The 10,033-nt window shown below is 42.7% G+C and overlaps 1 pseudogene; it reads left to right on the top strand.

Moving 5' to 3' along the window:
- Positions 1-1,919: 1,919 nt before the first annotated feature.
- LOC118855123 lies at positions 1,920-9,563 on the top strand (annotated as a pseudogene).
- Positions 9,564-10,033: the final 470 nt, after the last annotated feature.

Below are 10,033 nucleotides of genomic sequence, written 5' to 3'. Positions count from 1 at the left end.
ATTTCCCTTGTAACTGAATCTTCACCTCGGGTTTCTGTCTTCCTCCTTTGTATGGGTCGAGCCCTTGTCTGATCATTTAACCATCTCCTATTCTCTGTGTGAGGGACATCCTGAACCCCAGTAGTGTTTTGTGCCTCAGCCCCTAACATTGTCTCATTTTCCCCCCACTCACTTCCTCTGCCACCATGGCTAGGACGAAGCAGGCAGTCAGGCTCTTTCTGGGCTGGGTTGAAATGCACTCTGGGCTTTTTTGGTCTCCTGTTGCTCTTAGCCACATTAATAGAAAAGTTCTCATTTGAGTCAGTTTGGTCTCCTGCTATCTGAGATTCCCCTTCTTCCTGTGGGGTAGGAGTGCCCCCATGTCTTTCACTTAATCTCAATCTTTCGTATACTAGCCGGTAGGCTGATAACACTATCCAGCTTTGCCTAGATAGTGATGCCCCTGACTGAATCCCAACTTCTTGTAAACACTTTTCCAAATCCCTAGGATCTCCTCTCCGTAGCCTTGGTTCCCAGTTTTCACAGGGTCCAGCTTTTTTAGCCAATTCTTTTGCTAGGGAGGAATAAAATGGATCCTCCCATCCTGGGATATTCATCTCTTCCTCTGGAATTGTTCTGCTTCTAAATAGAGATCTTATACCTAGCGATCCCATCCTGGTCGCCAAATGTAATAGGAGGGCAGAGTTTATAATCTCAAAGAGGATCATAAACATGTCTGAAAGGTTCGGAACCACCGGATATAAGAAACTCTCAAAGTAGAAGGCAGAAGAATCAAAACATATATTTAGGCTCCACAGTAACCAACCCATGAACCAGCAACCCCATTTTGATATATTGATCAAAAGCTTCCAGGCCCAATAAGTACGCCTTGAAAGAGTAACCAGGAGGCTACAGAGAAGCATGATTGCGTAAAGCAAAATCATGCTTCCCCCTCTATGGTAAAAAGATTACCCACTGGCCTGAAGTCTTTGTTCAGCTTCCTCCCGTAGGTCAGCTCTGCTACTGGCAGCTCCTGCTTCAGCTGTGGCTGTGGCTGTAGCAGCCTCTGGCTCCAACGGGAGCTGCTTTTAACCATCCAGCTTCTGCGGGGGTGTAAGGTACGCCGGGGAAAGCACAGGTTCTTTCAATCTGCTTAAGCAAGGTGAAGGGGTTGACCTGGAAAGCACAGGTTCTTTCCATCAGCTTAAGCAAGGGAAGCAAGGTGAAGGGGCCGACAAGCTTACTCCAGTCCAAGATACAAACAGCATTCAGTTCAGGGGAAAAAGCCAAACTAGTCAAGGGCACTTGTTGACTAAGTGCTAAGGAGCCCATTTTTGGTTGCCAACACAGTAACTTCCACCCATTCCTCTTGATCTTCTGGAGGCAAGTACAACAAAACTTATCCTTCCTCCACAGGCTAAATCCTTCAAATACCTGAAGACATCTACACCCCCTCCTCCTCTCCACTCTGTTGTCTTTTCTAGGTTAAGTTTTCCCAGTTCCCTCAATTGATCCTCAGATGGCATGGATTCAGGGCCCTTCTCCATCCTGGCTGCACTCCTCTAAACACTCACCAGTCTATCAGTTCAGATCCTGGTGCCCAGAACTGAACACAACACTCCAGATGAGGTCTGATTAGGAGAGAGGATGGTGTGATGATCTTTCACACACAGACACCACCACTCCCATTCCTGGAACTTTTATCTCTATTAATGTAGCCAAGTTGTCATTACCTGATGGGGCTGCTGCACAACAATGCTGACATACTGAGATTCCTAACTCCCAGGTGTCATCCAGCACTGCCGCTATCCAATCATGTCTCCTCTTTCCTTTACTCATAAAGTTGATTTTCTCTTTGCCTCACCTTCTTGGTCCTAGGGCCTTTGTTTTCTTCTGTTCTCTGTGCTGTTCTGAGAGGCAGAGGTAGGGGTTTATATAAGATGATTCGATTACATGAGGCCAAGGTACTGCAGACTCTGCACTGATCCCTGACCAAAAGCCTCTCAGAGATGATGAAGGTGAGGTGGGAAGATAGTCATGGGAGACAAAAGAAGTGAATCTCTACTCTGATTCCTTTGGGTTGCAGAGGAGAAGCTCAGCATGGAAGCTGGAGGAGGAGGTAGGAGGTCACCTGAGAAGAACTGCATTAGACTGTGATCAGTTCACTTCAGTTTTCTGAACTTCCATTTCTTAATTTGTAAAGTGTCTGTCTTCTAGAATCATGTTATTATTCTCCTAGACTCTACCAGGGGTGGGGAACCTGCCTTGAGGCCACATGTGGCCCACTAGGTCCTCAAGTGCAGCCCTTTGACTGAATCCAAATTTCACAGGAGACCACAGGTTCCCCACCCCTGCTAGTCTAGACCATGGAGAGAAAGAGAGATACAGAGACACAGAGAAAAACAGAGAGAAAAAGAGACATACAGAGACAGACTCCAAGAACCAGAAATATAGGGAGAAAGCCAAATAGATAAGACAGAGACTGACACACATACGGGGGCAGGAAGACAGAGAGACAGAGGCAGAGAGAATGAGAGAGAGAGAGAGAGAGGGAGAGAGAGAGAGAGAGAGAGAGAGAGGTAGAGAGAAGGACAGAAACAGACACAGAGAGACAGACAGAGACACACATTGGGGGAGACAGAGAAACAGAGTGACAGAGAGATAGAGACAGAGGCAGATGGGGTGGGGGAGGGAGGGAGGGAGGGAGAGAAGGAGAGAAGGAGAAGGAGAGGGCGATGCAGAGTGAGACAGAAAAACTCTTCTGGGAATTGAGAGTTTATATTCTCAAGGAGTTCATATTCTAATGGGAGAAGACCAAACATGAAATATAGTTGGTGGGAGAAGGTTGTACCCACATGAATATGAGCTTGAAAAGACTGTAGAATCAGGACTGGAGCCATGAGGTGGCTTGAGCACTTCCTGAAATGCTGGTCCTCAACAGGAACTCACCAATTGGAGGAGGGGCCTCAGGGGCAGAGGCATCTCCAGGGTGAGATCATACATCTCTCTCTCTCTACATTTTCTTGTAAAGAATCTGGACAGGATGGGAAGGGGTGAGATGGGAATGTAGAGACAGAAAAGGAAGAGAGGATCAGACAAATATCATTTTATAGGATACTGACAGAGCACCATTGGGGTTTAGTGCTGTGGCACTGGATAGTGCTCCTAGAAATGTTCACACTGGGAGGGTCCTACCCTTGTTTCATCCCCATATCCCTTTTCCACTTCAGGTTGTTGCCTTACCATTCTAGACTCATCTGCTTTTGTCTTCTACTTTAGGTATATGGCTCCATTTTTCACATAAATTGTGAAAACTCCTTCAACCTGGAGGTGCTGGTAGACTCCTGACTGGACTAGCAGACCAACATTACCTGGCCTCAGAAACACATAGGTCCAGTGAGTGCTGAGGTAGTAGAAAAGGGCCATTGAGGCCAAGAGACTTCGATTACTAGAGACAGAAGCCTTCCTTATGCCACCCAAGATAGCACAGAGTCACCTCAGATTTGTAAGACAATTAGATTACCATAGAAGCTGGTTTTCAGATTTGGGTTTTGATTGATTGTGTTGTCTTTCACCGAGCCTTCTCCCTTAACACGCTTACACTAACACAATTTCCCGCTGGTCTGTAGTTGGCTCTTCATTTCTGCCACTCTTCCTAAGGCAGATATTTTCAACTCTTCTTCCCTGCCAACCTATATTCTAGGGCAAGGAAAGAAAAAGGGAAGAAGAGAGACAGAGAATGAGTGAGAGAGATGAAAAACTGAGACAGAGACAGGCGGAGACACTGAGAAAAAGACATAAATCTCTCCATATTTTAAGGACTCATCCTATATATACCTGGAATACCTCATGCATTCTAAGGAACCACTCATATGAAAATTAATATTTTTTGCATTTAGAATCTAGATAATTTTCTGATGTGTTTCCTTTACAAATCAGTCCATTTTTTAGAATTGTTTTGTTTGCTTGAAGGTTTAAATACTGATATTAATTTTTAGGGCTTAGCCCAGAGCCTGGCACATGGTAGCTTTTTAATAAATATTTATTGGGGGTGATCGATAGATGATACACCTTATATGAATGAAAGCTCCTTTGAGCAATAAATGGTTCACTGGTACCTTGAATACTGGGTACCTTAATTACTCACATCAGATCATTGGGGATCAGCCATATTAAGCCTTTTTACTTTATTTTCTTTTGTATAGACTAAGGCAATAAAGACAGACTCATTCCACAGTCAAATAAGATGTTTAAGGCTTCACAAAGCGAGCTTTCTAGCCCTAAGGTCAGTTCTGAAAAGAGAAGCTCTGTGAGTAGAACATCATCTTTGGTGGTGGATGAGCATAAAAAAGAACCTGAGCCTTGGGAGGAAACAACTCTTAGCCTTGTCATTTAAACTCCTTTGGCAATCCAGCAGGGGGAAGGATAAAGATCCTTTTTCTCTCTCCCCTCACCCCGCTTTGGCAGTGATGTCTTGAAGTAGAGTAATTGCCCCTGTAAGAGATTTTAAAGCCAGCAGAAAGCAGTCTTAGGGAGCTCGAGTGGGTCACCAGCTCAGTAGAGATGCATGATATGAGGAGAAAGAAAACTGGGGTTCAAAGTTAGAAACAAAGGCACAGTATTTCCTTTGCATCCTGGGGAGAGCCAGACATTTAGCAACCTGGTGTTCAGCTCACAGTGGAAGGGAACAGGTACTTCCAAGCTAGAAATGCTTCCAATGGAAATCTAATGATAGATTGTCTCTATCTCCCATTAAAGGACTTGCCAAACTAAAGGATGAATAAAGGATCCTTCTCAGAAACTTTTCAGTCAGCAAGCATTTACTATGTGCTTAATGTATGCCAGGTACTGTACTAAATGCTGGCTAGTAGGGGTTTACTTTTTTTCAATTTTGGCTCATGGAGTTAGGGTTGTCATTGGTTAGAAGAGTTAAGAGCAGAGAAGAAAGCTGAGAGTGTTAGAAGTCTTGAAATAAATGCCTTCTTCTACATGTCCCTCTGTTTTGCATCCTAAGGACTTAAATGAGGCCTAAATGGTACAGTGGACAGAGCAATAGATATGGAGTCAGAAAGACCTCAGTTCAAATCCAGCCACAGCCACTTATCAGATGTGTGACTTTAGGTGCTTCACTTCTGCCTCAGTTTCTTCATGTTTAAAATGGTGATATTAATAGAACCTACCGTTCCTCCCCTCAATTTTCATCTCCTATACGGGAGATGATGGATGACAAGGATTAGTACAGAAACACTCACTATATCTTTTCCAAGGACCCCCAGAGGTTGCCAGAGATGCTAGGATCTAAGAGTGTTATCAACTGGAGACAAAGCCTCACAATCCAAGGTCACAGATTGAAGGTAGAATCGAAATGGTTTCACTTGAGCCTCACAACAGCACAGTGAGGTAGGTACTCAGATTATGAAGGAGAAAGCTTAGGCTCAGAATAAGTGACTTAGCCCAGAATTATGCAACTAATGATTTCCAGAAGCATGATCTAAGGCAAAGTCTTTCTGATTTCAAGGTCAGTGCTCCACACCCTGTTTCACACTCCCATTATGTTTACTCTTTAGGGTACCATGTTAGGTTTGGACACTGCCAAGGTGAATAAAGTATGATGTGTGTTCTGAAGGAATTTGCATTGTTGTTTGGATGACAGAAGAGCTAGAGACATAATGTCTATTATATATATATATGAGAGTGTGATAAAGGAGGTATGGAGTGCAAGTATTACTACTGTTACCATTTTTGGATAGGCAAATGAGAATCAGAGAGATGAAACAACCTGGCCAAGGCCACACAGCTGATAAGAGACAGAGCCAGGATTTGAACTTTGATCTATTAACCCCAAGTCCATTGCTCTTGCAAATACAGCACTTCTATCTTGAGAGAAGGTGCTGATGTGCAGATTACATTGGGTTATAGAAAACCCCCAGATTCAGAGTAAGGCAGTATGATTTCTAATCCTGGTACCATTTCTTTCTCAATGTGTTACTTTGGGATGATTCATTTCCGTCTCTGGAAAATGAGGGGATTGACGTGGATGACCTCTCCGTTCCCTTCCAGTCCCAGCATGCCACCATACTATTCTCCTTGCGTGGGAGAGGTACAAGCAAAGTTCTATGGGAAGCTAAAGTGAGATATCTCTTAGTTTCCAACTGGGAGAAAGGGTTGGTTCCCACTGAATACTACATGCACCCGAACTGGGCAATAAAGACTGAGTCAACACATAGAGGTGCTAGTAATGCATATATTTACGAAATCAATTTTGTTGCTCAGTTGGAGGTGGGAAAAAACCAGGTTGAGGAAGGGGAAAAGTGACTAATCCAGTTTGCTGGACAAGAAAATAGATGACATAGCCTTGATGATTGAAACATTCACAGAGATTTTAGAGCTGGAAGAGATGTTAGACTTCATCTAGTTCAAATTCATAATTAAACGGGAAAAATAAATAAAATGGTTAGCACTGTGCTAGACACAAAGTCAGTGCTTAGTAAATACTTGTTCCCTTCCCCTCTTCTTATTTTATGTATGATGAAAACTGAGGCCCAGAGAGAGAAAGGCAGTGAGTTAATGTCCTTTGACATGGAGCTCTTTTTTTTTTTACCTCATTGACCTCTTTCAGTAAATTTCCATCTAGTGGACAGGGTACTGGAGACAAAGTCAGGAAGACCCAGACTCAAATCCTGCCTCAGACACTGGCTAAGTCGTTTAACTTCTCTCATCTGCAGTTTCCTTATCTGCAAAACCATAGACTGAAATCTCTTTCAGCCTTAAATTTCTGACCTATGGTGGAAGGTCTCTGGCATAGATAGTATGTAGTGTTATGTAAATAGTAGATACACTTGGAGTCAGGGAAACTTGAGTTTGAATCCTGACTCAGACACTTACTGGATAGGTGACTCTAAGCTGAGGTAGTTAAGCCATATGTATACTGTCTTCCTTTCTCCAGGTTGCCAAACGGGTCTAAATGAAAAATAAGAGAGGTTGTGGTTTCCAAGTCAGCATGACAGGTGGATTACACCAAGAGGTTTCTCTTCATGATGGATGATGCTTTGACACCTAACACCTCCAACACAAACGAGCTGACGAGGTCACATGAAGCAGCCAGTTCAGAAAGTGAGAAGTTCAGAAGGTAGGAAATTATCAGTCAATAATCAACAACCAAGTAGCCTTCAGTAAGCACCTACTATGTGACCAGCTCTGTTCTAAGAGCTGGATATATAAATGCAAAGTAAACCTGGGCCTTTGCTCAAAGAGTTTACACACTATAGAAAATAACATACATACCCATATCAAACATTTGCATGTGTATGTTTGTATGTATAAATGCACAAAAATTATACAAAGACATTGGGTGGTAATGAAATAAATGCTAGTAGAAGGGAACACAGGAGAATCAGGAAAGGCGTCATATAGAAAATCATTCTTTAACTGAATTTTGAAGAGAACTAGTGGTTGTAAGAAGCAAAGGCGACCAGAGAATGTGTTCCAGACAAGGGAAACACCAACGCAAAGACACAGACATAGGAAAGGGAGGAACATGTGAGAGGAACAGTAAGAAGTGCAGTTTGTTTGCAGGGTAGAGTGTATTATGGAAAATTGCATGTAATAAAACTGGAAGATGAGGTTGGGGCAAGAAACAAAGGAGTTGATATTAGTTCCTAGGAGGAATAGGGAGCCAATGGCATTTGTTGAGGTGGGGTGTCATACAGTCAAGCCTATATTTTATGAAAAACACATTCATGGCTGTGCTGTGGATGGAGGAGAGCAAGAAGATAATTGAAGCAAGGAGACAAAATACTGCAGTAGTCCTAGGTGAGAGATGAGGAAAATTTCCACCAGGGCCATGTGAGTAGGGAAAAAAGATGAGATGCAAAAAAACAGAATTAATTTTTTTTTTAATATGAGCCTTGTGATGAACGAGGGACAGCTGCCAGAAAGTGGCCACCCATGATTCTCTAAAGACTCAGTCCTCAGATGCTACATGAGAGTAAACACACTAGCTAGCATTTATGGATTGCTTTAATGCTTGGAGAGTGACTTACACATGCTATCTAAGCTGATCCTCATGACAACTGCAGGAGCTAGGTGCTATTATGAGGAAACTGAGGTAGCCACAGGTTAAGTGACTTGCCCAGGATTATATCGCTAGTAAATGATTGAGGCTAGATTTGAACCCAGATCTTCCTGTTTCCAAGCCCAGTGCTCTATCCACTGAGCCACACACAGGAAAATGTGCTCCAGAACAAAACATGATACACATATGGAAAGACAAGTATTATAGTGTAGTGGATAGAGAGATGTTCTCCAAGTCAGGATGAACTGGGTTCATGTCCTGCCTCTGACAAATAATAATTCTTTGACCTTAGGCAAATCATTTGACCTCTCACGGTCTCAAGTTCAGTTCAACAAATGTCAAGAGTTATTGATAACTGAAAGATTGGTTCTAGGATATGAGACTTGTGATATGAAAGGGAGATTGTGGCAAATTAACACCCATGCTTCTCCACAGATCTATGTAGCATTGCAGTTCTTCAATGCTATGCCAAGAAAGAGCAATCTGTGCCAGAGCTCCCAAACTGGAGAGGCTTTGAGTATGAATTTAAGAAATAGATTAAACATTATTCTTTGGAAGACCCACATAGCTAAGCATGAAGAAGCTCATACCCAATGCGTTCACCATCAAGTGATGATTTGGGGTGGAGGAGAGGGAGAAGAGTAACTCATGAATAACATATGCCGTGTTGTGACATTTTTTGGTTGTCAGCACTCATTGATTAAATTAAAAGTCTTTTAAAATGCTGAAGTTCAGTATGGAAAAAAATTATTAAGTTGTTCAATCAGTATTGAGTCATATGTAATGCAGTGGGCTAGGTACTGTTGAAGATAGAAAGGTAAAGATGGGATTGCTTTCATCTTAATTACGCTGACAGAGTTACAAATTCAAATTCAAAAACAAGTTGCTGAAAAAATCTAGGAAAAGATTAGTTCCAAACTGGGGGAGCAAAAGAGGCTTTCTGAAGGAGGTGTCACTTGAAATGGGCTTTGAAGGATAAATAAGTTTTCAGTAGATGGAGGCAGGTGCAAAGGGTAGTTTTGATGGAGATTACAACTTGGGCAATATGAGGAGCAAAGATATCAAGCCATGTTCTTCTTTGCAGTGCAAATGACAACTTCAGACCTTCCCTGTTGAGTGTTTCCCATGCTGAACTTGTGAATACCAACTGGAAATTTGGACACAATGAGAGGAGCCTGAGATTTGGCAGATGCTACCTCCAAAACTTCCCCAGATACCGTCTGTTGGGTCCAGAAGAGAGTCCCGTCTCTTGGGTTATAATGGGAAAAACTAGTGAATTGAGAATGGACTATACCCTGCCTGCGTATTGAGACGAGGCGTTGCAAAGCAAGTGACGAGTGCTTTTATGGAATATCCATGGAAGCACGATATGCCATTTTACATCAGTGTGGAGGAGATGAACGAGCCGGCCAACAAAGGAGCAAAGTCACTTGGTTTCCGTGTAACTGATTGTGGATGGCATGAATGGAAATGTGTGACAGCTGAACTTCCTTCGCTGACAGTTTCGTAACTCAACTAACCTAATGCCTAAACTCTTTGCTTAACTCTTCAGGAGCCCGTGGGAGACATTATCCATCAGTGTCAATTAACAATTATTTGTAGGTGCACAATTTATTCCCTCTCAATATTACAGTAGAAGAAAATTAATGGACAAATGCTAGCATTAGAATCAGAAAGGCCTGGGTCCAAGTCTCCTAGACAAGTCACTTCACCCTCCCTGGGTCAAGCTCCCAAAGCTGTAAAATAAGGGACTTGGACTAGCTAACTGACAAAGCTCCTTCTAGCTCTCACGTTCTATATATCCACAAAGGTTAACATTGGCATTGTGGAATCAGCAACAGGAGGTGGAGGCAGCAGCCTAACTTGTTACATTCCCATAGCCACATTCCCCAAATGGGTGTCCAAAAAGTCACAGTTCTAAGCTGAAAGATCTCTTATCTATACCAACCTTGGAATATGAAAAACAGAGTTCTATACATG

This window comes from Trichosurus vulpecula, chromosome 6 (assembly GCF_011100635.1).
Source record: "Trichosurus vulpecula isolate mTriVul1 chromosome 6, mTriVul1.pri, whole genome shotgun sequence".
NCBI lineage: Eukaryota > Metazoa > Chordata > Mammalia > Diprotodontia > Phalangeridae > Trichosurus > Trichosurus vulpecula.
The sequence above is the reverse complement of the archived record's forward strand: the minus strand, read 5'-3'. Positions and strand labels throughout refer to the sequence as shown.